Source organism: Nelusetta ayraudi, unplaced genomic scaffold (assembly GCF_046127955.1).
Source record: "Nelusetta ayraudi isolate G7.1 ecotype Tasmania unplaced genomic scaffold, CSIRO-AGI_Nayr_v1 ptg000004l, whole genome shotgun sequence".
Classification (NCBI taxonomy): Eukaryota; Metazoa; Chordata; class Actinopteri; order Tetraodontiformes; family Monacanthidae; genus Nelusetta; species Nelusetta ayraudi.
In genome coordinates this window covers 3,622,654-3,650,441 of record NW_027466054.1, presented here as the reverse complement: position 1 = coordinate 3,650,441, position 27,788 = coordinate 3,622,654, and the positions used below count along the sequence as shown (strand labels likewise).

The 27,788-nt window shown below is 43.3% G+C and overlaps 1 long non-coding RNA gene across 1 annotated transcript in view; it reads left to right on the top strand.

Annotated features, from left to right (window-relative positions):
* LOC142900738 (uncharacterized) overlaps positions 1-27,788 on the top strand; it is a 370,388-nt gene that overhangs the window by 157,112 nt on the left and 185,488 nt on the right. The gene's annotated exons all lie outside the window — the stretch shown is intronic.

The window sequence follows — 27,788 nt, the reverse complement described above, 5'->3', positions numbered from 1 at the left end:
AGACCTTTTCAATAACTAATGCAATGACAGAAATACAAATGTGCCCAAGTTTAGCAAGAAAAGGCTTTTGGGACCCAATTTATACACATTTCTTTTTTTTTTTAATCAGTCAGGGACAGTGTATGAAAAAATAGCTAAAAGCAAAAATGTTATGGCAAAAAATGGGACAGCTCTGACTCTGGACTTGTGGAATTCGTTAGTCCAAGGTTTGCTCAAAAGAGATGAAGAAAGTCTTATTTAACGTTCAGTCATCAACAAAATGCAGGTATTTGGAGTGAGTTCAGGCCATTAAACCAACAAAAGAGAAAAGGTGCAACTAATTCATTCATTTTCTATACTCGCTTCTTCCTGAGCTCAGGGTCACGGGGATCTGCTGGAGCCTCTCCCAGCTGTCTTAGGGCGAAGGCAGGGAGACACCCTGGACAAGTTGCCAGTTCATCGCAGGGCCGGAAATGATCTGGCAATATTTTTACAATGCTAAAAAAAAAAAAAAAGAAATCATATCTACCCCATGAGGTGTGCATTTGTTTCAAGAACAAATTCCACAATTGATTTTACACACAATGCTGCTAATGGTGTCTATTTTGCGTGCAGCTGCTCAAGACTTTCTTTTGCCTCGTTTATTCGTACACCCACTACTGCACATCAATCCAGCTGGCTTCAGCCCAAACTGTGTTTTTTTTTTGTTACAAAAAAACTGATTGATAAGCAGACAGAAACATAAAAGCAGAAGTTGTCCCAAGGCAGAAAAGCCCTAAACCATGGGAGGTTACAGGCTAAAACTCACTATCCACATGGAGTTCAGCTATAGATACTGTTGACGTTTTCATATCGGTTGCTAAACAGTTAAAATTTAAAAAAAAAAAAAAGAAAAAAAAAGTACATGACTTTACACTGTCTCCACTGGGAAAACCTTATTGTAGCTCTATCGACTTCAACATCAGTCGTCGTCAGCGCTCCGTCTCTCTTACAGACCTGAAGAATACCTCAAGGCATCCAAAGTGAAGAGACGTCTTTCAACCTCAATCAAAGGTTGCCGAGCCTATGGAGCGTGAGAGGAACTTTTGAAGTTTCTCAGCTATTTTTTTCCTTTCAGAGGAGTAACAGCCAAGAATTGACCACAGAACAGCTGTCATAGTCAATCACCGGGCGCGTGGATCACATATTTTAGTCAGTGAAGTTTACCTTTCCCCCGAGGACGCCACAGTCGGATGCAGTTAGTGTAGCGCAGGATGACATCCCTCTGTTAATCCCTGAGAACTATGAAGGGCCCTGAATATTGAAGCCCGATGTCAAAACAATAGCGTTTTGCGCAGTGAGAGCTGACTGAGTGAGGGGAGTAACAAAAACTTTCCTCACCGTTGGACGATTTTCGTCTGGGTTCCAAGCCTTCATCGGCTCCCAGCATATTGATTAGTGAGGTGACCTTTCGGCCAAGTTCTCCACGGCAACCCTTAGAAAGAAGAGCTTTCCATCGGCTCCCCAGAGCCTCCCCAAATTATTCTTCTGGTTTATAATGCACGGAGTGAACCGGCGCCGTGATCTATTTCTCACTCGTCTCTCGCTTTATCAGCCGCAGACCTCTCAGATTATCTGTACGGGAGGGAAGTTCTGTTGTTTCAGGAGTCGGAATCGAAATCTTTTCGTCACTTCTTCTCTCCTTGAGACTGTGGAACAGCCAGTGACCTGAGTCATGGCCCTAATCTTATCAATTTAAAGGGTGGGAGCAGAAGAGCATTGCTCTGCCAGCTTTTATATTAGTTTTTATCCTTAACCAGCCTGTGTGTGCGTTTGTGTGCGTGTGTGTGCGTGTGTGTGTGTGTGTGTGTGTGTGTGTGTGTGCGTGTGTGTGTGTGTGGCCTTGCACGCGCATCGGTTCCAATTTGTCTCCCTGTGCTTTTATGTATGTGCCTCCACCACCATAGACCTAATATATATTTTTCATTGCACATTGAATTAAATGAAATACCAGGAAGTGAAGAACAGAATCCTCAAAAAAGCTCTGATTATTTTGAGTTTTGTGAGTTAAGAGCACCACATATAACTAATTGCAGACAAAGAACTCAACTCTGATAATCCAGACAAAAACAAGTTATCAATTGTTTCTGTCACAACATTATTGATTATCAAATGTGATCACTATCATAGTCTCTATACTGTGCAGTCCAAATTGGATCAAACAATCAAAGCTGATAGAGAAAAGTAGAACACAGTCAAAACAAGAAACTCAAAAGGCAACATAAAAACAGCCATCAGGTAAGAAAAGAAGAAGAAAATAGTGGAGACCACAAAGATTTGTCTTCTCAGGCAGAGAAAAACCATGAGAGTAAGAAAATGGTTTGGGTGAAACAACCATTGAAGAGTGTGTCGTTATATCCTTTGAAGGTTTCTATAAAAATGGAATTAGAGTCTGTGAGATCTTCAGGCAGACTGTGCCACTATTTTAAGAGCACAATGACTAGAGGCCTTTCCCTTTCCTGAACCCAACCACTTAACTTCAGCTCTCTCACTGTCTCCAAAAGTGTTAGAGAAGAAGTTTTCAGAAACCTTTAGAATGGTACACAATCTCAAATATTATCATGAAGAATTATTGTCATTTTGTTAACTAACAAGAAACAAAAACTAAATTCTCTACCTTGCACTGGATGTGTGGCGAGGACCATCATCTTGTTGAAACAGCCAGTTTTGAAATGGGCAAGTCGCTGCATGTGCAGAAGAAAGCATCTGCTTTAATGTGGGCAACTGGACTATAAGAAATTGCACTTGGAGGTGGAACGCCGACTCTTCATGCAATATGTCATTCGGCGCGCGGTGTCCAAAAACCTTTTTCCACCTCTGTCGTCCTCTAAAAGTTTGTCCTCATAAAAATAGTCTGGGATGTTTTACAAATCATTTACTCATTCTACATTTACAAACAAACAAACAAACAAAAAGCCATGTGAGACAAGGCTACGCTGCTGAATCACAGATTATCCCATGACACTCTTCCCTCCTGCCTACCGTCTTTGTGCTCCGCTAAACGAACCAGCGACTGGCTGTTGCCCAAAATATCAGCGCTCAAAGGCTTTAGTCAGCCTGATGTTCCCCAAAACAGCCGTCCCTCTCATTTAAAATTCAAGCAGGAAGTAAATATGCAGCATTCTTTTACGAGCTGCTGAGATTCAAAAGCTGCTGTGTACAAGCTCAACAGGCGGCGTCCCGGGCGAACGGTGACTCTGTTGCCCCTCAGCTGTTGTTGATTCCTCTACAAGTGCATCATGCAAACAAGAGACAAACTCCGGCAACAAGGTGATCGTGAGACTTATAAAAAACAACAAGGGGAGAGAGTTCCAATTGCACATGAATGTGTATGAAGGTGAACCTGAGAGTGTGACAGGAGAGATTTCCCCCCAGAAAAAAGAAGATTCTTTGATTTGAGTTAATGAACGGTGCTGAAAGCAACAAGCGTGACAAACATATAAAGATGCAGTGTAAATGATAAATGCTGCCACAAGGTTGGAGTTGTTGCGTGTTCAGAGATGCTACTCTGCATATCTTGGCTGTAATCGGTGGTCATTTCACTCCCTGTTGTCGTTGTCTGCCCATTCGGACCTCAACATGTCACCACGTCAAAGACTGTTCAGTTCCCCCTCATCCCCCATTCTGATGCTCGTTTTGAACTGCAGCAAGTTGTCTTCAGCACGTGACCGGCTGATTGGCTATAACAAAATAATACAATTGCCACAACTCAAAAGGGTAAAATAATAACATCTCAATACACATATTTCAAATGTCACATATTGCACCTGATAAATGTGAGAGTGAGTAAATGTACTTTAGTTGTGAATGATGTTTCTTCTCTTTGTGTTTTTTTTAACCTGTTTTATCCAAGCTGGAAGCTGGTTATTTGCAGCTTCCCAGTCTGCTAATGACCAGCACTAGTCACATGCTGAGTGATATCATGATGCCTGCTCAGATTCAAATTCAAGAAAGATGAGCGGGTGGAGACCGATGTCTCACAGAGACAGAGAATGAGGGCATCGAGGTGCAAATATTTCACTCTTAGATGTAGTGTTGACATGCCGAGACGGGAATGTAATGTAGTTACATAAGGCACTGCTAATGAGGTGGGATTCAAACTTGAGGAGAAGAGACAGGGAAGCGAAACCTAAACAGTGATCAGAGAGAAGTCATAGCAAAGACCTGAAGGCAAGCACACAAATGTTGACGATGCTGACATCTGGAGATCTGAATCCGTAATGACTCAGTAAGCGACTGAGTCATCTGCCCATTTTGTGTGTGAGGTAAAAGTGTGTGGGGGGGGGCGTATTAGGGGATCTACGTCGTAGCGCTGATGCACGACCTTCTGGTTAAGCAGCCGCTAACGCAGTTAGCATCCAGCAGTGGCTTGATCAAAAGCAGAGTTGCCAAAACTTCTGCTCTAACTGCTTCCTTTTATGTAAACCTAACAAATATAAAACTCAATATTGATTCCTTTTTCTCACACCTACCACTATGCCAGGTTTTCCCCATATGTGCGATGGCGCTCTCTGCTCACAGCCTCAGGAATCGCAGTCGTGCTTCAAAGTAATTCATCCTCCCACCGTCTCCCATGGGCATCATTCCCGCCCCCTCCTCTCTCTTCAGACCATGGCCTTCCTGACAGAGTGCACTGCCGTCCACAGGGAGAGGCCTCCAGATCACACAGAGAACTGGAAACACAGAGTCAGCGCTAGGCTGTGCTAGGATGCGCTCGGTACGCAGTTGGTGCAAAAAAACGTAGCATTCTAATGCTGCCGGATCGCTGCGATTTCAAGCGTGAAATGTTCGCTCATCCACCTCGAAAAGCTCCGATCTGGAGCACGTTCAGTCGGTCTTAGCGTCGCATAACTAATCAGCTTCTTTTAAGTTCCGCCAAAAGCAGGAAGCCGAGTGATGCAAATAAGGCCGAAGAACCACAGAAGGAGATGGGAAGACGTACAGGAAGCGGCAGCGAGTCTAGCTGCTGGGAAGCAGGCGAGTGTTTTATCCGGACTGGGTGGCAATTCACGCTGTACAAACGACTCTACCGCTAGGGGCCGCACGTCGTACATTTCCACGGTACAAGAGGAAGAAACAACAGCGCCGACGGCTTTTCTCAGTGACGAAGGTATCGCTTTGCTCCTGGCTGGCCAATATTTTTGGGAAAGACGTTACAGTATTTTTTAAAATCTTTTTCTCAGTTAAAAAGAATCTTTATCTATCAATACAGACCCTGATCATTACATTATGAATAAATACTAAATTAAGATACATATGTGCAGTATATTTTGGCGCGTGAAGGCATCTCACTTGAAGAGCCGTCAGCAGAGCTAATTCACATTTTTGCTTGGGAACGTAGCATTGGTTGCACATACTGAGGGGCTCATTTACATACGCACAATAAATGATACTTTGTCTTTGCTCCTGGCAGTTTCATGTAGGCCATGTAAGCAGATTTCCTGTTGTTGGTCGAGACATGGAAAAAAAGTAGGATTGGTACAAGGGAAAGGTTGTGCAGAACATTCTTCAGGGCGAAATAAAGTATTGGACATGTTTTCTTTTTTTTATTAAACATCTGCTCAGTCATGATTGATTTCTGAAATCAGCAGAACCATAAGGAGATGCCTCCCATGTCCTTTCTGATTGATTTTGGGAGCAGCCAACTACTTCCTTCCAGGCCAGTGCTAATTCAAAGCAGATGGCATCGCCTCTGTTTGGCAGAGACCTTGCAACAAAAAAAGTGGAAGTATGTATACATTATGATGCTCTGCTGAGATTGGTTTTGTCCTCACAAGGACTCATTGATTACATGTCAAACGAAAGCCAAGGTGTACAGTAGATGTCTGGAGGTCATCTGATCTGATAGAGAGCATGCACAGAGATGGAGAACTTTTTCTCGGAACTTCAAGTGCACTCAGGCAGTTCCAGGACTTTGATTTTGTTTGTTTTAAAATGGCGTCAATCAAAAAAAATAAAATACTTTAACGTGATTCCCGTCCGTATCCTGACTAACTAACAGGTGTATCACAGTCGAATGCGAGCGGCAAAACGAGACGAGTTCATTAATGACAAGGCGGCGGGATGCCAATGTTTTTTATGTTTATAAAGAACAGGTGCAACAGAGGCGGTATTGGCTTGGTGGAGCAGTTCAAGCCAAACCCGGAGAATAACTGAAGGATCGGGACGAGTTGAAAAACATTCCCTTCTGTGGAGTAATTATCACTAATTAAGTCATGGGGGGAAAGAAAAATCACTTTGAACGTTATCTCTGTCTTAACATAAAAGTCTGCGCGAGCACTGTGCCATTAGGAAATGCACAGATAAAGGTACTTGAGCAGTCAGCGAGACGCCTCTCAGAGTCTGCCAGCGTCTCCCTCTGGGTGCCAGCTATCTTGTAGTGATGCAGCCGGAGGACTGTGATTGAGCAGTGCGGCTCAGTGAATGCAGATATATTTACTCAGAGTGCTGCTTGGGGAAACATCAATCCAAGAAGGCGCCACTGCCTACAAAGTTAGGACATCATTGATCCAAAAAGTCACGCTAAATGATTTAAGACCAAGCTCTTCTTCTCGGCCACACAGCCAACGTCAGTAAAGATGGAGAAGCTACGAAACAGAATACATATTGCACCTTTGCAGGGCCGACTTGCTTGGCCACGCGCAGCTTCACGGCAACGCTTTTCCACTGATAACCTCATTCCATCAGATTGTGGACCAGAGTGAGATCCATTGATTGTATATAAAGGTGGAAGGTAAGATCTGTGGCACCACCTAGGACGCTGGAGAGAGGAGTGGAACTTGCTAACTTGTTGTGAAGCAAAGCTACAGCTAACTTGGATTTTTTTTTTTACCTTACGTTTGCTTTTTTGGGGGGGTTGAATGAGATCCATTGACTGTATATAAAGACAGAACAAATCATCTTGAAGTCGCCCATTGGTTTGCAAATACCTGTTCAGAAACCTGGAGCTTGGTTTCACGGTCAGCACCATCTTGGGCTTCTGGTCCGTTTTGAAAGGGGAAGATTTTACATTTAGAAGTGTGAGTGGTAGGTGAGCAGTGAGGTGAGCAGTGACTGGAGGGTGAGAGCCGAGCGTGCCCCAACAACCGTCCACACGCTGGTAAGCTGACGACAGTTAGCTACAAAACTTTAGCCACGACCACAACATTATGGCTATTCTTATTCCAAATAAGACAAAATCAGAAAAAAAAAATTGAGATTAGATTAGATTAGTTGTAAAGGTAGGAGTTGATATGAGGCTCCCTTCAGTTCCTGCTGACCAAGTGAGAAAAAGCAGGTTTTTGGTATTTCCACCTAGGCATCCTTTTTGAAACTGGACATTTTTTCATCCACTCAGTTTGAACAAAGCTCAACGAAATGGAAGTTCTCATTTATAAAAGGGCCACATAAAGGTGGATCGAGCGTTGCAGACCCAAATAAAAATAGTCATTGTTATTTCTAAAGGCATGTGATTATAAATCAAAGTAGCTTTTAAATGTGAGGTTTTAGCCTTTTAGCAAATGTTGTTGCTCTTCCTTGTCAGGCTAAAACGGCTTTTCATTATTATGGGGGCACAGAATGACATTTAGTCCCCCAGGGCGTCTTACCTTCACATTTTAAATGAGTGCTTTGCCCAGTCGCAAACATATTTCTTGTGATCGCAGGTCAACGGAGGACCTGAGGACCTGTTGAGCTGCTGATTTTTAGTATTTTTTTTTTTTTTTTCAGTTGTTGCCGCGAAGACTGTTTCTAAGCGATTAGCTTTATTTGATGAAAGGGTGTCAATGACATTAATGCAGGCCTCTCATGTTATGCAGAGGGTTTAATTTGATTTTGAGCAATTACTTCCAATCACGATAGGTCACCAAGCCAGACATGGACTGATTGACTAATTACTTAACTAACTGCTTAATAATGATTGCGCTCAACCCAAAAAATAATAATAACATTATTACACACTTCAATGTAAAGTATCTATCTATCTATCTATCTATCTATCTATCTATCTATCTATCTATCTATCCATCCATCCATCCATCTATCACAACAATCATATTCTTCCCTGTCATGGGAACCATTGCCATCCTCCCCCAGCTAACACTGTTTCAATACAAAATAATAGCACAACTCAGTGCTAATGATAGCATAGCCTCCTAAAACAGTAGTCTAAAAAAGGGGGGAGGACAAATACAGGAGAGGGAATACAGAAGAGTGGCTTCCTATGGCTTAGAAGACTTTGCACTTGCTTTGTCTTTTGACAGTGTCCAAAAACAGGTGATGACCACATTATATCCTTTGCATCCTTGGTGGCTCAGTGTAGGTTCAGTGCTAGCTACTCTGGCAAGGCTGCAGAGGCATCTAGAGGTGAAATTGTATTCTGCATACGGAGCTCTTTCACTGCAGTGGTCACATATCATCGCAGGCAAAAGCGGGACTGCTGCTTTCACATCTCTTCCTAATCTTTCCTTAAGTGTACTTTTTGATTGAGCCTCGCCGTGGACACTGCGGCTCTCCTGTCCATTATGCAGCAGGTTGTAGATGAGGTAAGTGGAGAAGGGAGAGCACAGGGAAGACTGACCTCGGGCTGACTCATGTGATCCCGACAGGAGAGACAAAGGTTAGCAGAAAGTGTGAGCTAGAGGGTATAAATTATTCGGAGCAGCTGAAGAACGACTGCCACTGAGCAGAAGTGTCTGGTGTCAAGTGGAGAGAGGGAGGCTGCTGCTGCTGATCTTAAACTGGCACCTGACAAGTGGATTGGAGTTCGGTGTGGGGATTAATCAGGAGCCAGGTGTCTCACACACACACACACACACACACACACACACACACACACACACACACACACACACAGCCACACCTGGGAGAAAAGATTAGTGTTTTAGGGAAATTCTTAAGTTTTACACTTTGTGCTCACTTGTTGGTTACATTTAATTTGCAGTTTGGTACCAAGTTGACAGGAAAACTGTTTTTAGGTCACTAAGGGCGGACAACTGGAAGATTTTTTGAATTTATTTTTTCAACAGAGACAGTATCACAACGGTTCCTGCTATTTTAAATAACAAAGTGGTAAACACCCTGCAGTGACATCAGGCTGTGGTAACATTAGCATTGCTAAAAACAAAGAAAAATGCAAAATACAAACACTAAAACAAACTGTAATGCATGAGGTGCTCTTGTAACGTGATGTCTTAAAAACTATTGTTTTGCCACTGTGGTCTCTATTCTATATATTTGGCTAAATATACAAAATTAAGTATCTGCTCAACTGGCCTTACTTTTCACTAAGTAGTCACCACAACAAGCGTTGTTCGACTCAGCACACCCAGACTTTAAACTGAACATTTGTTTATTATTATCGATTCCTGCCTCATTTCCCCCCAATTTGATCTAGTGGCACAGCAGTAAACAGGGCATTTTGGTAGTGATTATGAGTTTAGAATCACTTCCTCACTCCTCTGAAATCTGAAACCCGCGTGTGTCTTGGTGACAGTGAGATGAAGCTGGAGCACCTGGACAAAAACGCACACAGCCTCAGGGAGAACATCTAGACTCCGCACAAGGAGCGTGGAATTCAACCTGTAACCTTCATATTGTGAGGCCCCAGTGCTAACCGCTGCACCACTGTGTCGCCCAAAAGAACTACATTTGTGTTGTAAATCTTTCCAGTAACCGCAAATCCAGAAATACCACTCCTAAGAATAGGTTAAAAACCTGCTGTAATGGCCGTGGACTGGGAGGGAACAAACAGCGCAGACATGAAGAGGCGGATTAAGATGAAATGTGCGTGGACAGAATTGATTAGTCGCACAGCAATGCAGCCTCGTCGCTTTCATGTCGCTGCACCGCGACCCAGGGTGACCCGTGCAGATCCACTCACCACGCCGGCAACCCTCTCAGCCTTAAAAGGGGTTTAGAGAGGACGTGGTCGCGACTGTTGACAGTTTCAATTTTATCTGCTCCCGGCGCGAACAGGGCCGCAGCGAAGACGACCTCATCATCGGCCCTCCTCCTCATCATTTATTAAGGTAAGCGGCGGTTATTGCAATATTTAGCTTGTGCTGAAGCGTTGCCTGAATTTCCCTCTCAGTTCTGTTCCGAGACCTGTTCTCCAAAGACTTTGGTATCGACGTTTCCATCCAACTCACCCGGTTTAACTGCGGGATATAAATTGGCCGGAGCACTGCAAATATGCTGTTTACACCGTAAAAGAGGCCATAAATGGCCGTAAACCTGCCTTAAATCACTAAGGATGCACTAGTAGAGTGGTTAAGACTTATTGCTGTCCTCTCAAAGGCCTGCTGACAACCTCCATAATGTATGGGAACTACTTTTTTTCCACATTATTTTTCTCTTTGAGTAAAATTGTTTTATTCTTATTGCGCTACGGCGGTGTAGTGGCGAGCACTGTCGCCTCACAGCATGAAGCTCCTGGGGCCTTCCTGCATGGCGTTTTTACATGTTCTCCCCGTATCTTCATGGGCAAACTGGGAACTCTAAACAGAGGGTGCGATTTCAATTTGGCCCTGCGATAAAACGCCAACTTGTCCAGGGTGTAACCTGCCTTCACTCAAAGACAGCCATGTGAGGCTCCGGCACCACTTGGAACTCTGAGTGCAGGAGAAGCGGTTAAAGTGAATTATTGATCAAACAAATGATTTCATTAAAAGAAAAATCCATGTATTTAACTTGAGTTTTGACACCCAAATCATAGTGTTTGTTGTCAAACATGATCTTTAAAGTGTGTGCAGCTGAATTTGCCGATTAAACTGATGCAAGTTCACAAATTCCTCCAGGGAACATTTTTTTATTCAGGGCCATACATGCGTACTTTGTTAAATTAGTTCACAAAGATGAAATGAAGTCACCCTTAACGGTGTAGCAAAGGCAACATCTGGAAAATAAAAGGGATTTCACATATGTATCTGCCTGTTTCATCAGTGACTGATGTTTCTCTAGTTAAATTATTATTTTTCATCCCTCTCTGTCACATCCTACAATCTCTCCTTCCTCCTTCATCTCTTCCCACACCTGAGTCACTCCCCACCTGTTTCCCTTCCTCTTCCTCTTCCCCATCCTTTCATCAGCAACGTTTGCACTCATGCGCAGCTTTGTGTTGAGTCTCTGTGGAGTCATCTGTTTAGTTTGAATATACTTCACTCTTCAAGAGAGACTATAGTATTGATCCTGCTGGCTGTTTACGGCATTTAGGTCCATGTGTTTATCAGCTTGTGATCTGTGCTCGGACTGATCTACTTGAATAAAGGGTTGGAAATAGAATGAAAAAGGGTATGTAAAGGATACAACTTTCAATCGCTGTCTTTTTCTCTAAAGTGCTCTTTCGCAAGTTGACTTATCGTAGAGCTTCGTCACCCCGGCGTCCTTGTGCTCTGCAAATTAACCTGCTGTATTCTGTGCATCCCGCCACTGTTGATATGAGACCTGGCAACTCTCGGGACGCTCGCGCTTGAGGAAGTCACCGTGCTCCTGATTGGCACCTTATCTTCACAAATGCTGCAAGTGTCTGCATATTGTTAGCGGCGACAAAAGCACACACTGCAGATGTATGGAGTGCACAGCGGCATGACTGCAGTTTGTTATTCACACGGGGAGTGTGCAATGCATTTCAAGTGCAAGGCTCTTGCAAACGCGTCATTTCAGTTTCAGTTTCAGTTTGTATAAAATGAAGTATTCACACAGGATTGCGTGATGGAACCTCAGGTAGTTGAGAGAACAGAAACACAAAAAGACATTTAAGACAACCAGAGGGCCAGAAGAAGAACTGATCTGTCTCTGTCAAGGAGGTGTTGCACCTCACAGAAAACTGTATTATTTATGAGCGAATACTTAAATGGTAATTGATTTTATGTGTTTGTGAGTAACATCTGATCTGTGTTGAAAGTTGCATGCACACACGTTGCAGGGAATTGTGGCGAACCTGCGCACGCATCCGGTGTAATTAGTAGGCAGCGTAAAGTCTTTTATTGCCTTTGCAAACACTTCATCATCCAGGAGGACCAACTCAAATTTACCTGATGCATTTTTAAAGTGAGGCCATAAAAGGCCATAATTACCGAGTGTGGAAAATATCATCTTAAAAGTGGAATCTAAAGCCAGACGAGGGTGTTGCTCAACACGGCGTTCAATAATTGATGAACGGTCTTAATGTGTGACTCATAAATATGTTGAGAGGTTCTCATCTCCTAATGTGAACAAGATGACAAGACAGAAGAGGAGTCTGCAGAAGAGGAGAAAAAGTGCATCCTTTTCACTTTGAGCGAGCCGAATTTCTCTCTCGGCTAAGCTGTTATGCATGTGTTCAGCTCAGACACTCGCTCATTCACAATTCATGCCACTTGCTCACACACTCGCGCGGCGAAAGCTCCCCCACTTTCCTCGTGTTTCTCCCGCACCACTCTGGAAACTGTAATTTTAAGACCTGCAGCCCAAAAATATGTCTCGATTATTCCATTTTGCACTCTGCTAATGGAGTCTGCGAGGCGCCTTCTTACTTCCAGGCGGATTGTCTTTTCTTCAGACATTTTGTGAGCTCTTCATACAATTCTTCTTGTCTTGTTATCCACTTCACTGTGGGCCCGGAGGAGCAACCACTGCGTTTGTAGTTTGACCGCTGTTTATAGCTGCGGCAGCGGCTGACACGTAGCTTGCCCGGTCACTCTTAAATTATAGGGGCATGTGTCTAGTGAGAGCGCTGCGCTTCAATTTGACTGGCTTTGAATAGATTCTGTTCTCAGTGGTGCAATTTAGAATAGTCCGACATATGGTTTAGAACTATAGACTGGAGATGTGAATCAGCTCGAAGCTGCAATCTGATACAGTACATTCGTTTTTCAAATAAAGCAATGAAGTAAAAACGTGTAATAAGACGGAAGTGCCTTTTGCTGCAATTACAGCAGCAAGTCTTTTGGCGTATATCTCTACCAGCTTTCTACATCGACAGACTGAAACCTTTGCCCAGTCTTCTTGGCAAAACAGCCATTCATTGAACACCCTCCTTCTAATCTGACTGAGCTGTTTTTGGATCTTGCGACAGATTTTGAAATGTTTGGTCCGGACTTGACTGGGCTATTCTAACACATGTATATGTTTTGTTTATATTCATTGGAAGACGTTCTTGGCTTTATGTTTCGGGGTTGCTGTCCTGTTGGAAGGTGAACCTCCGGCCCACTCTCAGGTCTTCTGCAGCACCCCAATGGGTTTTCTTCTGAGATTGCTGTGTGTTAAATTCTGATCATCCTCCCTGTACATGCTGAAGAGAAGCTCCCCCTGGAGTATGATGCTGCCACTAGCATGTTGGACAGTAGGGATGCGACCGCTTTCTACCTGCTGGTCTTCCATGAAGGCCAGATTTGTGCAATTCACAACGAATAGTTGGCTGCAACTCTGATCAGTGCTCTCCTTTTTTTCGGCGAGTAAGTTTCAGTGAACAGTGTCTTGTCTTATGGTGTCTTGGTAGGTTTGCAGTTGTGCCATAACCTTTCCTTTTCCAGATGATGGAATGAACAGTGCTCCCTCCGTGAGATGTTAAAAACGTAGAAAATCTTTTTACTGCCTGGTCTTTCACTTAAAATTTCTATAAAATACATTGATGTTTGTGGTCGTAACGTGACAAAATAAGGAAAGGTTCAAGGCTATGAATACTTTTGCAAGCCGCTACAGCTGAAAGACATTGTTTGCTTGTTATTTGAATGTGACATGACAGCCAGAACGGAGATGTAAAAATGTAACACCTGGTGTGTGTCACGCTGGGTCAAAACTGTAGGAAACCAGTCTGTCTCTCAGAAATACACACAAGAATGAGAGCTCAGAGACCACGAGACCCATCCTGGGGAATAGGAGTCATCGTTTGATGTTTAGAGGGTGTAGGGATAACAATCCACCGTGGGAGCAGCTAAGCATTTTCCCCAACATCATTACGATATTGTCAGTGCTCGACGAGGGGCACAATGGAAAACTGAAGCATGTTGTAAACAAAAAAGCACCCGATGCAGGAAAAAAAGAAATTGAGAAAGAAATGGTGGAAAGTTTTTACTTTTCTGATGAGGTGGGAAACACAAGAGCTTCAAAAAGAAAGGATAGAAGTCATATTTGTACACAAAGCATGATTTACATATTTAAATTAGCAATATACGATTATTTCCACCGCTAGAGAGGGCAACTGAGCAAATCAAAACATAGAAGCTCCTCTCTTCCTGCCACCGCCTCCCATATGAGAGGCAATGGGCAACCGTTGTGCAAGCGAGCAAAGAAAATGTTGAGTGATGATTAAAATATATTGTGTGTGAATGCGAGTGATGCTCGATATCACCCTAATCCCACAGGGCTCCTACTGTTACCAAAACACTGATACCATGTCCATTTTTCCAAAGGAGCTCTTTCAGTAACAACACTAATCTAAACCACTTGTGTAATATAGCAGAGTCCTGTGTTTACTTACCTTATTTCAAATTATTTTACGAACAAAGTCTAGAGCACTATCAATGTTACTGACTTAACCTAACCATACTATACGCTATACGCCGGTTTTCAGAGTATTACTTTTAACCCCAGACTCCAGTGGTGCAGCCATGCACAATAAAGTATTAGACACAGGAACTTTCTGCAGAACATTTAGCCCTCTGGTTGCAGCCTCCGGCAAACACAAGGCACAGCGAAGCATCCATTTTGTGTCTTCACAATGCACTCACATGTTTGGAACTGGACAAACACAAGGCGGATTAAGGGAGGCTGGGAGAGAAATCGGTGCCGCAACAGTGCCCTGAAAGCCGCAGAAATAAAAGATTGATTTTCTCATTTCTGGGAAGTCCACTGAGATCCTTATTAATGTTTGGAAACATCGAAGAAGTGCAATTTTACATAACACAGATCCTTTAAGGGCCGAGATGGCCTCATTCTCTCTCTCGCTCTCTCTTTTTCAACAAACCTGACACACGAAGACAAGCTGTCAAACTCGCAACTTACTGTTATATAATTTAAGAATCCTTTTGGCTGCTTTTCCATTTTTCCTACACTTTTCTGTCAGTCACATGCGGGCACAGAGGTAAAATCTCAACCAGTTTCAGCTCCGCGTGCACTGCAACCACCTGCATGACTATCAGCACTCTGCTCCGTCCTTACATTTTAATTTGATTCGTCCGAAGCTGTCCCAAGGCTGCCTCGGCCCTGCCGAAGGCTCCCCAGGCGCCGACCTTTAAGTTGAGCTTGCAACACTAATTAATATTTGAGAGGCGATACATCCAGAGGGCCAAAAGCGCCACCTCATCTCGCACCCGGGGCGAACGAATACATTTCTCATCAGCAGACAGGCCCGTAAGAAAATAAAAAGAGAAAATACACAGAAGCAATACTCGTGCAGCTAAAAGGTTTAAGGAGAGGCTGAACTGATAATGAAGATTTGAATAAATAGCAAGCAGGAGGCGCCGGCGCTATCTCTTGGATGTAATATCTCCGGCAAGAGGAGGAGAAGAAGAAATTCATGAGACAAATATTTGCTCCAAATGATAAAAAGAGGAGAGCCAAGGATTGGAGTCCCACACCTCACTGAGCACCGCTGGTTTGGTATTCATTTCCCAGCAGGATGAGAGCAGAATGTGGTGGACGCGTGGATTATTCATCCGTGACTCGAGCACTTGCCAAAATGTGGCTACGGCAAGCTCAGCGGTTGACGGTGGGCATGACATATTCACGAGGGATCAACCGCAAAACTTCAGCTTCCGCCCACGACATGTTTTAGGGACGCGTTAAAGATAGAGGAAATGGGAAGTGGCACGCGGGACAGGTAGCCAGCCTTCGTTCCTTTCAACCTGGGCAAGCCGGATGTGTTCGGATTCATCCGGTTTGACGGCAAACATCGGCCTTTTTTTGAAACTGAGATGCATTTTTCATTAACATGTAGATTGGCCTGAGAAATAACATTCGGTCTGTTTCATTTTTGATATGAGTTGGGAGTACGTGAGTGCTCGCGAGTAATGGACTTTCAATATAGTTGAATAAGTGATGGCCGGAAAACAGACGAAAATGAGGGAGGAAAAAAAAAAAAGGAGCCGCTGTTCCTCCTGCTTGTGTTTGTTGTCCTGCCTGCCTTGAATGCGGCGAGGCTTTGTTAACGAGTTACCATAGAGATGATTACGGCACTCGCCGTTGTAAGAGGAATAAGAAAAGAAGAAGAAGTCTCAAAGCCCCCTGGGCCCGTACCAGCATGTCAGATATGCAGAGGAGGAAAAAAGATAAATAAAGAGACGTGCATGATCGAGAGCAAGTTCGGGTTCCGCAAGGTCAGAAACATCAAGAATTTGCCGTCTAGCCTCTGCGAGAAATAATAAAATATTTTAATAATAATTTTGCTCTTAATTTTGAGAGCACGATTTTTTTTATTTTTTTTATTTTTTTTAGGGAGAGATTGCAGAGCGCTTACTCTTGCTCCCTCAGGCTTTCATGCGAATTAATTTTACAAGAAGCTCCATCGAATTAAAGTAACCAGGCGAGGGCCATCGCCTGGCCTTGGAGAGCTTGTTACCGTTTTTGTCCAGGTGCCCTTGAGTGAGACACTTAACTCGACTGCTCCACTGGAGCCGCTCGGCGGTCAACAGTCGAAGCCTGCATCTGTATTGAGCCACTCCCAGGCGTGAATGTGTGCTGCTGTACCATGAATGCTAAATAGGCCTCAGGAATAAAAAATAAATAAATAAAAATAAAAAAAAAGAAAGGTAAATACAAGCACGCTCAGCTGAATTTTCAAAGATAAATAAAAGTTTTTTCTTGAAAAAACACTCAAAGCTGTGCCTTAGAGGCCCCCAAGCCAAAGGTTAGCACTTTGAAAAAAAAAAAAAAAACATAGATGGGAAGTTATCAAAAGAGCTGAGTGTAAAGCAAAAAGGAAATAAATATAAAAAGGCCCTTGGATGGATCAGGACTTTGAAAAGGAAAAGCACCATCAGCTCTGTCTGCTGTTTTATCCTGGATCTGACCTCAAACTACGGAGTTATGATCAGACTGTGGAGGGAATTTTGAGAAGATTATGTGTTGCGGCTGTAATATTGGCTGCCTCGGAAAGTTTACACGAGTGGTGCAAGGTGTCATTTCAAAGCCACTTCAAATGTGGATTTGATCACAAAAGGACATTTTCTTCAGGTCTTTCACATCCTGTCCAGCTGCTTGTTGGCACTGAGCAACAATGCAGAGTTTCTGTCTGGCTATTTTTTTATTATTATTAATAACAACACAGCGCTAATTGGGCTTTTCCATTAACTACACGGCTCTGCTCGGCTGAAAAGCCGAGCTTTTCTATTGGGTGACAGTACCTGGTACCAAGTACTGATTTATTACCTACTTAGCCAGAGTTCCATGTGAGCTGAGCTGAGACAAAAATCTTATGTCAACAGAATGCAAGGCCGTTGATTGGACAGGCAGCGACAGCACAGAACAATTAATGAGAGCGTCTAGTTCACAAAATTAAAACTACTATTAAAAAAAAAAAAAAAAAACCCTGCAACAGCGGCCGTGCATTTTTATCTGTAGTGATGTAGATGATGCAGGCTGGTTAACTGTTGCTGTGCTTAAGTGACAAGGTGCAGACTTTTTTTTTGTGCTTGTCTCTAAGCTGTCATGTAGCTCTAATGCTACATGGACCCTGTGTTTGGGGGGTTGGGTTGCACCAGAATGAATTTTCTCCTGTGGTTTGGTTTGTTTAGGCAGGTGTGCAGCTTTCAAAGACCCCGTCGTGAACAGGTGGTCTCAGTAAAAAACTGGTCACAGGAAACTCAAATAAATCACTCGTGCTGAGGGCACTACCAGAGCTCAGGCATACCAACTGCTGGAAAAACTAGTCGCTGTCGGCCCATGTCTAGTTTACACTGACTTGCAAACATAGTGGGTTGTCAGCTGCTTTTCCCCGTTTTCCTCCATGTGTAAGTTTCATTAAAACTTTACACCTTAAGTGAAAAATCAGAACGTATTTCGCAGATAGAAAACCCAACGAGCAAAGGTTTAGGAATAGCATTCCAGGACACATCTGTGAGTGTCAATAAATGATACTGGTCAGTTTCAAGAAATGATCACCTTTTTAGGACCACAGCAAACAGTGCATTGAAAAAGGAAAACCAAAATTGCTGACATCAAGTGAAGTTAACTCAAGATAACTTGAGTTAACTTCATTAGGTTCAGGGTGCTGAAGCTAATGGTTCACCATTAGCTGGCATATAACCTTAATTAAATTTGACCTCTTTGCTTCAAGCAGTGGAAGCGAGGTGTTCAAGGTGTGGGATGGGATGTCAAAGCGGACAAGGGCCGGATCGTGGCACCAGGATGCACAACACAGAGTAGCAATGGCAACCGAGGACTCGACTGGGAAGCTATCAACCGAACACAAAATCTTCAATCAAGTAGCTAATTTAGGCTTGCTGTAACAGGTAGGTGGGAGGCAGCCAAAGTGTATCCATCTTTTTAATGGGGTGACTTCAAGTGTCTGCATCTTGGCTTGAGACAGATGTCCTCCAAAGCAACAAGCTGTGTTTCAAGGGGTCTTAGATTGCAATTGATTTGTAACCCAATTCATTAGGTTCACCGCGCTGAGGCCATTACACAGCGGATTGGACCCAAATGAACGACACGAAAGCACAGATTTTTGTGGAGGATTTATTTCACGTCAAAACTATTCGGGCTGCATTTTTGCAGTTGTCACCACAGCAGAGCTTTCGCCCCCGAAAACCTTCAGCAACAGAGAGAAAATAATTGTCAGCTGCCGGATTTGTATGCATCCACCCCTTTGATATTGTTTATTTCTTTATTAATTACTGTCACAAAATAGGAATAAGGAGTGCTTGCATTTCTCTGCAGGGTCCACATCACAAAGAAATGCACAAATTAGAACAGTCAGCTGAGATATTCCAGTGGCCATGAGTCAAATACCTGAGTTGCCACTTTGGTCAACAGTTTTTATGACCATTTGGGTAATTAAAATAAAGTAAGTGCAACCAACAATCAATGAATCAATCAATAACCAATCAATATCCTTGATGTTTTGAAAATCAATTAGGGTATTGATGATGAATATTTGTGAAGAGCTGACTGTCTGTCTAGTAAAGGTAAAAGGACTAAGTGAGATTTCTTTGTCGATTCACTGTTGGGCTGCTGGTCCATTCATAATCTAATTGGCTATGGCAATATTCCAGACTTTAATCCTGACATCCAGTCACCTGCAAATTTAACTGTGATCTGCAGTGTACATGGATCTGATCTCGCCTTGGATTTTTGTCTAGCTAACTTGTCCCAATCGTGCCTGCACTGGTCAAATGTTGAGTAAAGGCAGCTAGGAGACTTTATTTGTTGTCTTCACTTGGAGTGATGGGTGGGCAGCTGTGAGCAAAGAGTCACCTGGGTTATGATGAGACTTTAGGAAGCTATAACGCAGTGCTCATACCAAGGTAAGCTTACGGCTCCACTGTGAGGAACTCTATGCCAGAGATCAATAAACAAGCAGGGAAGTTTCCTGCCTTCGTCGTTTCTTTTATCTATATTATGGTCCGGACTTGTTTATAAGTGGTCCCATAGGAGCTCTCAGTACGACAGGAGCTAAAAAGGCCAGGGCTCGGATATAAAAATCCGCAAAACAGCAAGTGAATCAATAGATCCGTGGCAGTACAGAGACAGAATTTCAACAAAAATTTCCACAAATCCTCCTTGAAGGCTGAACTAAAACGCTCAAAAAAAAAAAAAAAAAATGTTTGTATTTTTAAGCATTTAAAAATGACCAATTGAACACACTGTGAGTCTTTTGAGACACAATATCTAGTGTCCTAGGGCATAGCCCGCAGCTGCTGATCACCTCATAATAATGGGATGCATTTATCCTCAAGGTGTAAGCGTGAAAAAGTGAATCAAGTGATAATTGCATCAATAGCAGGTCTCAAGCTGGTGCCACTAGCTGGTTACAAAGTTTGCACTGTCCAATCACCTTTTCAAAAAAGTTCCAAAAGCTCTATATGGGCTCTTCAACAGATGGATATATGAGATGTTTTCAGGAGACATACCATGAATGCCAGGCTTAGTATAAAATGTTGTCTATGTACAACCCGATTGTGAAATTCTTAGACTGGCTCAAATAAAGGTGATAAGACGGCAGCGTCGGTGGCAGCAGATAGTTGTTGATATGCAACAGAGGCACATGTGACAGGGATATGTGATGATCCTGTCAAAGCCTGCGTCTGCTTTTTAGATATCATTTTCTTGTCAGCCCTGCTCCTGTTTTTTTAATAGCCCACCCTCTCACCCAAAAAATGAAAAAAATAAAAACAGTTTGGGGCTTATAAGCAAAGTAAAGGCCGCCCATGTCCACAAAATATCCCCCTGCACATCAAAACCAAACCCACCTTGGGATTAAACCCGCAGCGGCGCCCTTCCCACTGCGAGGAATTCCTGATGAGGAGCCATCGCGCTGACTGTCCCGGATAATAACCCAGCATGGGAGCTCACCGTCAGACACATTATATGGTCGCAGGTGGATGTATGCAAAATCATTTGTCTTTTTTCCCCCCCAAACTCTGCGCGATACAGATAGTAAGCGCTGCACCCAATTCCTGCCAACTATTTCTGCAGACATGAATCATGCACAATTAGCCAGAGTGTCTGACAGGGTGATTTAGAGTTCTGCACAGGCCAATTCATAAAGAAAGACAGGACAAGTGTCTTTGAAAAGAGTGCGAACTGGCCATTAAAAATATCCCGAACTTGTTTATCCTCACTTTTTTGACGTTTTAATTAATGGTGGGTCCCAGGTTTTACATGCTACATCAACCGTAGGCACAGGTTATGTCCAATTATGAATGCTAATAAGAATTTTATTGTTGTGGAAGAGTTATCAATCAAGTCGTCACCGTTGTAAATGTTAATAATATGTTAATACATGCACGCCGGTTTAGATGCCTGGCAGCCAGTCTAGGGCTCCTAAAAAGGGGTTTTATTAGCTTCTCTGTATGAGCCACAGGGCCTGAAGTCAGCAGAGAATTTTCTGCCAAAGTTGGAAGCAGGCGTGTGAAGTTCGAATCAACGATATTTTTGTATCTATTTTGTGACCTGCTTTTCCTGATTTCATGTGAGCGCAGCGAAAGAGCAGCACCGCGAGATCTCGAACGCCGACAGTGCTCATTCGAAATTAAATGCCAAATGTTTTGACAAATGTCTGTTTCCATCCGTATACACATAGAGGAATCCTTCAGGGGTGCTCGTCGACAAACTCTTTCATCACCTGCGGGCGGAGCCCAAGAAGTCATTTCCTTTCCTTTGTGTGGGTGAGGGCCATGGGAAAAAACAGAGGCGCCAACAAACGGAATAGACTTATCAAGAAGAACCAGTCTGTGGCCGCTCTGAAGCCGAGCTCTCTGGAGAACGTTGCCGAGGTTGGAATCCGATCAAAATGGCAGAACATTGTGCACGACGGCAGTCATCCTTTCCATGAAACTCTCGACAAACTCAAGGGTTCAATGGGCTATAGACTCTTTCTCCTCAGCCGCCCATAAGAGTGCCATCCCCAACTGCGGCACTAAGATGCCACTGCCCCGCCAGACCTTCCCATCCATCCACCCATCCAACCATCTATGAGCTATCAAATGAGATGATCAAATCTCCCTGTCCAACATTCCAAACCGCTTGTATCAGTGACGGTGACCAGTGGTGTACTTCAGGGTATACGCGGGTGTACAGAGTATACCCACTTATTTTTTTTTAGACAGCATTGTGTATACCCATTTCTCAATCCCCTCTGATGCGCACCACGGCGTTTCATCCTTTGCTGAATGGAGTTGCTTAAAAAAAGAATTGGCATGAATTAAGAGTAAACCCACTTCTTCGACTGTCACAGATTTCTTTATCATCGCGCCAATAATTAGAGTTGCGTTCATGTCTGCGGGACTTTGGGCACTGGTGGCAGTCAAATGCGACACAACAAAAAAAGGCCATCCCGTCCATTGAGCCGCTAGAATATGAACTGAATGACACACCATTTGCAAAAACAGGAGCGGTTGAGCTCCGTGTGAAGCGCCGCCTTTTGTCTGCCGTCATAAAGCAGACAAATAAAAGCCTGCCTCCTCGAAGGGGAATCCAATCCACCGCACACTTCAAAAAAAAAAGAAAGAAAGAAAGAAAGAAATGACTCTGTTCTGAGATCCCCGCACATCCGCTCCCCTGTTCTCATCCCTGCCCTCAATTCCCAAAGCAATCTCAAGTCAGCGGTTCCATTAAAACAATACTGCCTCATGCAAATTGCTCCTGCCGAGCCCCAACTCGACTCCCCGTCCCCGCTGCTCCTCTACAGTACTTTATCGGCGAATGTGCCAGCCTGACCCCGCTGCACAGGATCAATGGTATCAATGGAGCAATCTGGCATTGATCGTCGGCGCCGTGGGGGAATGAAAATGAGCAATATGTGCATGTGCAACGGCGAACAGATGCGCGCGCCTCTCATTGCGGGCGACTGCCAGCGCCGTCAGGTTTACAAAGAGCGACGGCTAATCTAACCTGCAACCACTGATCCACCCAAACTTCTTTTTTTTTTTTGATAGAGGAGCTTAATTATCCGAGCTGGCAGGTGGCAGGCGGAGCTATTTACATTTCAGTGGCGACGTTATGTCCTGGCGTGGACGACGCGTTAGCCTGCACTTCCTCTCTGAAAACAGCGGGGGGGGGGGAACTTACCATTGTCAGATTTACCTTCGGTCTTTCATTAAAGCCCCGTAATTAATCGGCTGATCAGATCCGCGTGTATTCTTCAACTTCCCCCCAATATGCATTAGTCATAAGGCATTGCCATGCGTGCATGGGCCCCGTGCAGAGAACTCTGTTGAGTTCATTAGGACCGCCTCCTGCTCAGAGGAGTACCCTTGTTTCTGCATTTCGAGGCAATCGACTCGGCTGAGGTCTGCTCTCCCTTTGTAATGAGGCGCTCGCCGTGGGTCACTGGGCGTGTCTCACTCAGCCGCTCCCCCCGGTTTGTAAATTACGTTCGCTCACTGGACGGGGAGAGAAGACAGTCAGCTCAAGGTCTCCATCGGGCCGGCGGTGGCGTGGCGGCGGCGGCGGCAGCGGTGTTGGGCATGAGAATTTTTTAAATGGAGCACCTATATTATAGAGGCAGGCCGAACTGACTGAAGTGTAAATGAACTAGCAGGAGGTTATTTCTTCGTGGTGTAAATTTTTCACACTGGTGAATTTGATTTTGAGCTTTCCTTCGTCTTTCTTATCCAGACTTAAATATGCATACATTCACGTGTTCTGGATCAGTCCAGTTTAAAGGTAGTCTCACCTTTCCTATTATTCAAGTTTTTCATTATAGCTTCGTGGCAAAATCCCATTAGGTTTCATATACTTTAGCCAGGCGTTCCTGATTGGGGTCATGAATTGACGTAGTGAGAAGTGTGGACGTCTTATAAAGTCCATCTGATGCCCGAGGGATTAGTTAGCTAAGTTATTTCATTGGCAGCTTAGGCTTAGTTATATTTCAAACAGAGAATTACTTTTCATTGCACAAGTCAAAGTATTGTTAGGGTGTCTGGGTTTAACAATGCTAAAGACAACCATAAAACCTTTGCTAGTGCATGTTTGGTTTCACTAGAGAGTGCAGACACACAGTGATATGAGTCACACATAACTGCCTGTGACAACTTCTTAGAATGCAACCAAATATAATATATTAACACAATGAAATTACTATTTGAAAAATGGCCGACACCCCCAGGCCTTGGAAGTACTTTTATCTATCAACTGATTGATGGATGTGTTTTTAAAAGGGAGTCCACTGTGAAGTTTGGAATTGAACAGGCGAGTATAGGGATAGAGGGGGGGGGCACTTCATTTTTAAATTGCTGTGTAAATAATAAAGCAAGCAATTTGAAAATGTTGTCGATGTTTAAATGAGCCAAAATAGACACAAAAAAATGGCAACAAAAAAAAAATAGTTTGAAGGTGAAATATCCCTTAAAGTGCAATTTCATGCTGTACTGTTTGAGGGTCAGTGCATCGGTAGCATGTGTACACTGCATCCATCCATTTTCTGTCACCGCTTCTCCAGCACTGAGGGTCACTGGGGTGCTGCAGCCTCTCCCAGCTGTCTTGGTGCGAAGGCGGGGTTACACCTCAGACAAGTTGCCAGTTTGTCACAGGGCCACAAAGAGACAAACAACCTTTTGCACTCACCTATACGAGTGTTGTTGCCAATTAGTGGGTTCCTTGCTGCGAGGCGACCGAGCCGACCACTGAACCACTGGTTCACCGTAACATACACCCATGGGTTTAAAACGGCTTGAATTTGCTGTATGGATTTGCTGCTCGTTATTCAAATGCAAACATATAAGCCTAATATTGCAATGTTACTGCAATGCTAGTGCATCGTTAATGTAAAGCCCTGTCTTCTGTTTCACCTGACCTCACATCTTTCTCATTTTTAGATGCAAAAAGCTGTGGCAGTGTCAAATCAAGAGGACCAGGGTTCTGTTATCAGTCAATGAAAATTGAATAGTTATTTCATTTTAGTGAATGAGTGCAACTTAAAACATTTTTTCTTTTCCATTGAGTGTTAATAGATCCTTTAAATGTTACACATGGGGCCTTTGATATATTGGAAGTTGTAGTCAAGTAACGTTTTTCACTTTAAAGCACATGCCCTTACAGAAAGTAGTGAGATGGTGATTTTTTTTTTCTTTATTTGAATAGATTGGTCTTTTAGTGTATTTAATTTTAGAGTGAGAACCACTTAAACTACAATAAGTTAAAATCAATGCAGCGTCGTTTTGTTGTGACAGTACATTTGAATCAAAGGGAGTCGCATCGTCCTTGATCGCAGACGCTGAAGGCCGAGGTTGGTAACTAGTAACGCAAAAAGTCCACAGGATGATCGGACGAACAGAGGGAAAGAAAGGTTCTGTTCATGGTCCATTAAAATGTTCTCGGTTCAGGTCATCAAAAAACTAAATTGCCACGCAGTTATTTCGTGTGTCTTTCAATGGAAACAGCAAATCAAAAATAAAACAGCAATCAGCAAGTATGGTTTGCATTCATCACAACATTGAACTCACTTACCACACACACTGCTTTCATAACATTCCGCAGCCCTGTTTCTCTGAAGAGTTTTGATGTTGTCTTTGTATTACAGTTGAATAGTTCACGCTGGTCGCCGAGTTGCCTAGAACGGAATTCAAACCGTGACCTTTTTCCTGAATTATATATATATATATATATATATATATATACATATGTATATACAGAGAGCATTTGTTACACAGCTATTATCTTGCAATCCGACTAATCAAACCGTGCTAGAGTTGAATTAGGGAAAGAAAAAAAAAATCTTACACTGGAGTCAAACCAACGCTGGGTACAGCTTAGCGCCTTCTGAGCTTCTAAACCCATAAGCATTCTGTCCCACTGTCTGTCATAATGTTAATTTGCTAATGCAAATAAAGAAAGGTAATTGTTTACGACGTGCACACAAAATGATCCGCCTTTGCAGACGTGGTAGAGCAGATAAGGACGAGGCCACGGAGAAACCCAGCGCCCGCCATCACGTGGCTCGTTACACACTCGCTGCAACTTTATCTTCTGGTCGGAATTCACCTTGTGCTCAATAATTAGGGCTTAATTTAGCCTATTGCTTTTACATGGCACTCAGAGGTTTGTCTTAATTAGAGCCGGAGCTCTTCTCTCCCCTCTGAAGGTTTGCAGGCTCGCACTGACTACACTCTTAACACTCAGCATTTTCCATCACTCTTCATACGTCCTGCCTCTTCCCCTTGAGTGGCACCTAAAGGCACACTGATTCGAACAGCATATAAAATACATCTGAGGGTCTGCAGCGCTGTCTGGCCTTATAGTGATAAGTTAATAATTTGTCCTATATTTCTGACAGAACCATGTAGCTTTGTGAAGAGTGGTAAAGCAACCGGATTTCATTAAAAGTTTTATTTAGATTTTCTGTTTCAAAGCTACTTACCAAGGGGAGACATATTAAATACAGGTTGCCAAAACAGAGTTCCGCCCAAATCTTACAAGTAATAATGACAATGATAAAAGTAGTAATAATAATAATAATAATAATAATAATAATAATAATAATAATAATAATAATAATCTTCTAGAAGAAGAAGAAGATAATAATAATCATCATCAAAAGGTAGTGATTTGAGGCAGGTTTGTCAACACCAGAGGGGGATAAAGGTCAGCTTAGAAAATCGACAGATAATTGTTGATGTTCTAATTATTGGCAGCAACATTCTGATGCTTCATTATATCATCTAATTCTATAACATTTTATTTGCTAAAAAAGTGTAATAATGATCAGGTTTGGCTGGCATATAGGCAAGAAAATTTGAAAAGATCAACATCATAACTATGTATTGCTCCACAGTTTGGATGTGAACGTTGGGACTTAAGTTTTTTTCCAACATGATGCAACGATCAAACAATCCTGTTTGCCTTTGCTTACCAACTTGTTCAAATTAAGCTTCCATCCCGCTCTTCCAAAATTCCCTTCGACAGAAATCAAAGAACTTAGTGTTAAATTCTTTGATTCCGTACGTCAACAGAAGAACCAGCGGGCGTCGAGTCACGCTGACATAAAATAAAAACAAAACACTTTTGATGTCAATTCGTCTCCTGCCGAGTGATTTTATACACATCGTGCGCGAGCGGCACAGTTTGTGGCGACGTGCTGGTGACACACACGCACGTTTGGCTTCTATGTCCAAGTGGATTTGTGGGAGAGGTTGGTTTTTGACAAGGTGTGGGCAAACTATAGACCGAGGGCCATATGCGGCCCGTTAAGGTTTTTAATCCGGCCCGCTGAACTTGAAGAAATTAAAGTAATCGTAAGTACAAAATATAACAGCTGTATTTGTGTTTTAAGAGTCATTTCAATAAAGAGCTAAACACTGTGGGGACACATATTTTGTTGTAACTTTGCTTTGGTTCAGTTTCAATTGACATTAAAGGGCACCTATGATGCTTTTCCACTTTTCTGAGCTTTAAAAACTGTTACAAAGTTGAACCCTATCGTCAAACGATCTCGATATCGTCAAATAATGACGTCCATGCATTTGGACGTGAGCCCTGCAAATTGTTGGCCATGGTTCTAAACGCTCTGTTCACGGAGATTTTTTCAACACTGGGCACGGAATGACGCCATTCATGGCCAAGTCCCGGCGCACTCTCGAACTGGTTCCGCCATCCCCCGCTCTGCCCTGGAAGTGATTCCGCAATGTGCTGCTCCAAGAAAATGTTTTTTCAGTGTCAGGGAAATTAAAAAATATAAAATAAAAAACCGAGCGACTGCCGAAGCACAAGGACCACAACCGTCGGAGTGGAACGAACAGAGAAAATGTTGGAGGTTTGTTCAGCCTAATGCGCATGCGATGGAACACCGGTCTGCAGCCAGACCCCTCTCGTCCGGTCGGCAACGGGAGTGAGACGGGCTCGACTCGGCCCCCTGGTGGACGACGAGAGAATAGTCAGCCACGGCAATATTTGAAAACATGTATGAGGACTGTGAGTGTATTGTGACCTCAAGCAACATTAGTTTTAAGACTACTTGCAACGTACAACCGCTGAATGGTGTTGATGAACTGTTAGCCACCACCGCTAACTCCGTGCTCTGCTTGTTATGTGTGTTGTGTTCGCTGGCAGCGAAACTGAAGAGGCAGCGATTTTGACTCGCAAGTTTCACTCCTTATAGCGACGTTCACGCTGCCAGCATGGTAACATGGGTTGTATAGAGCTCTTCCTGCTTTGTG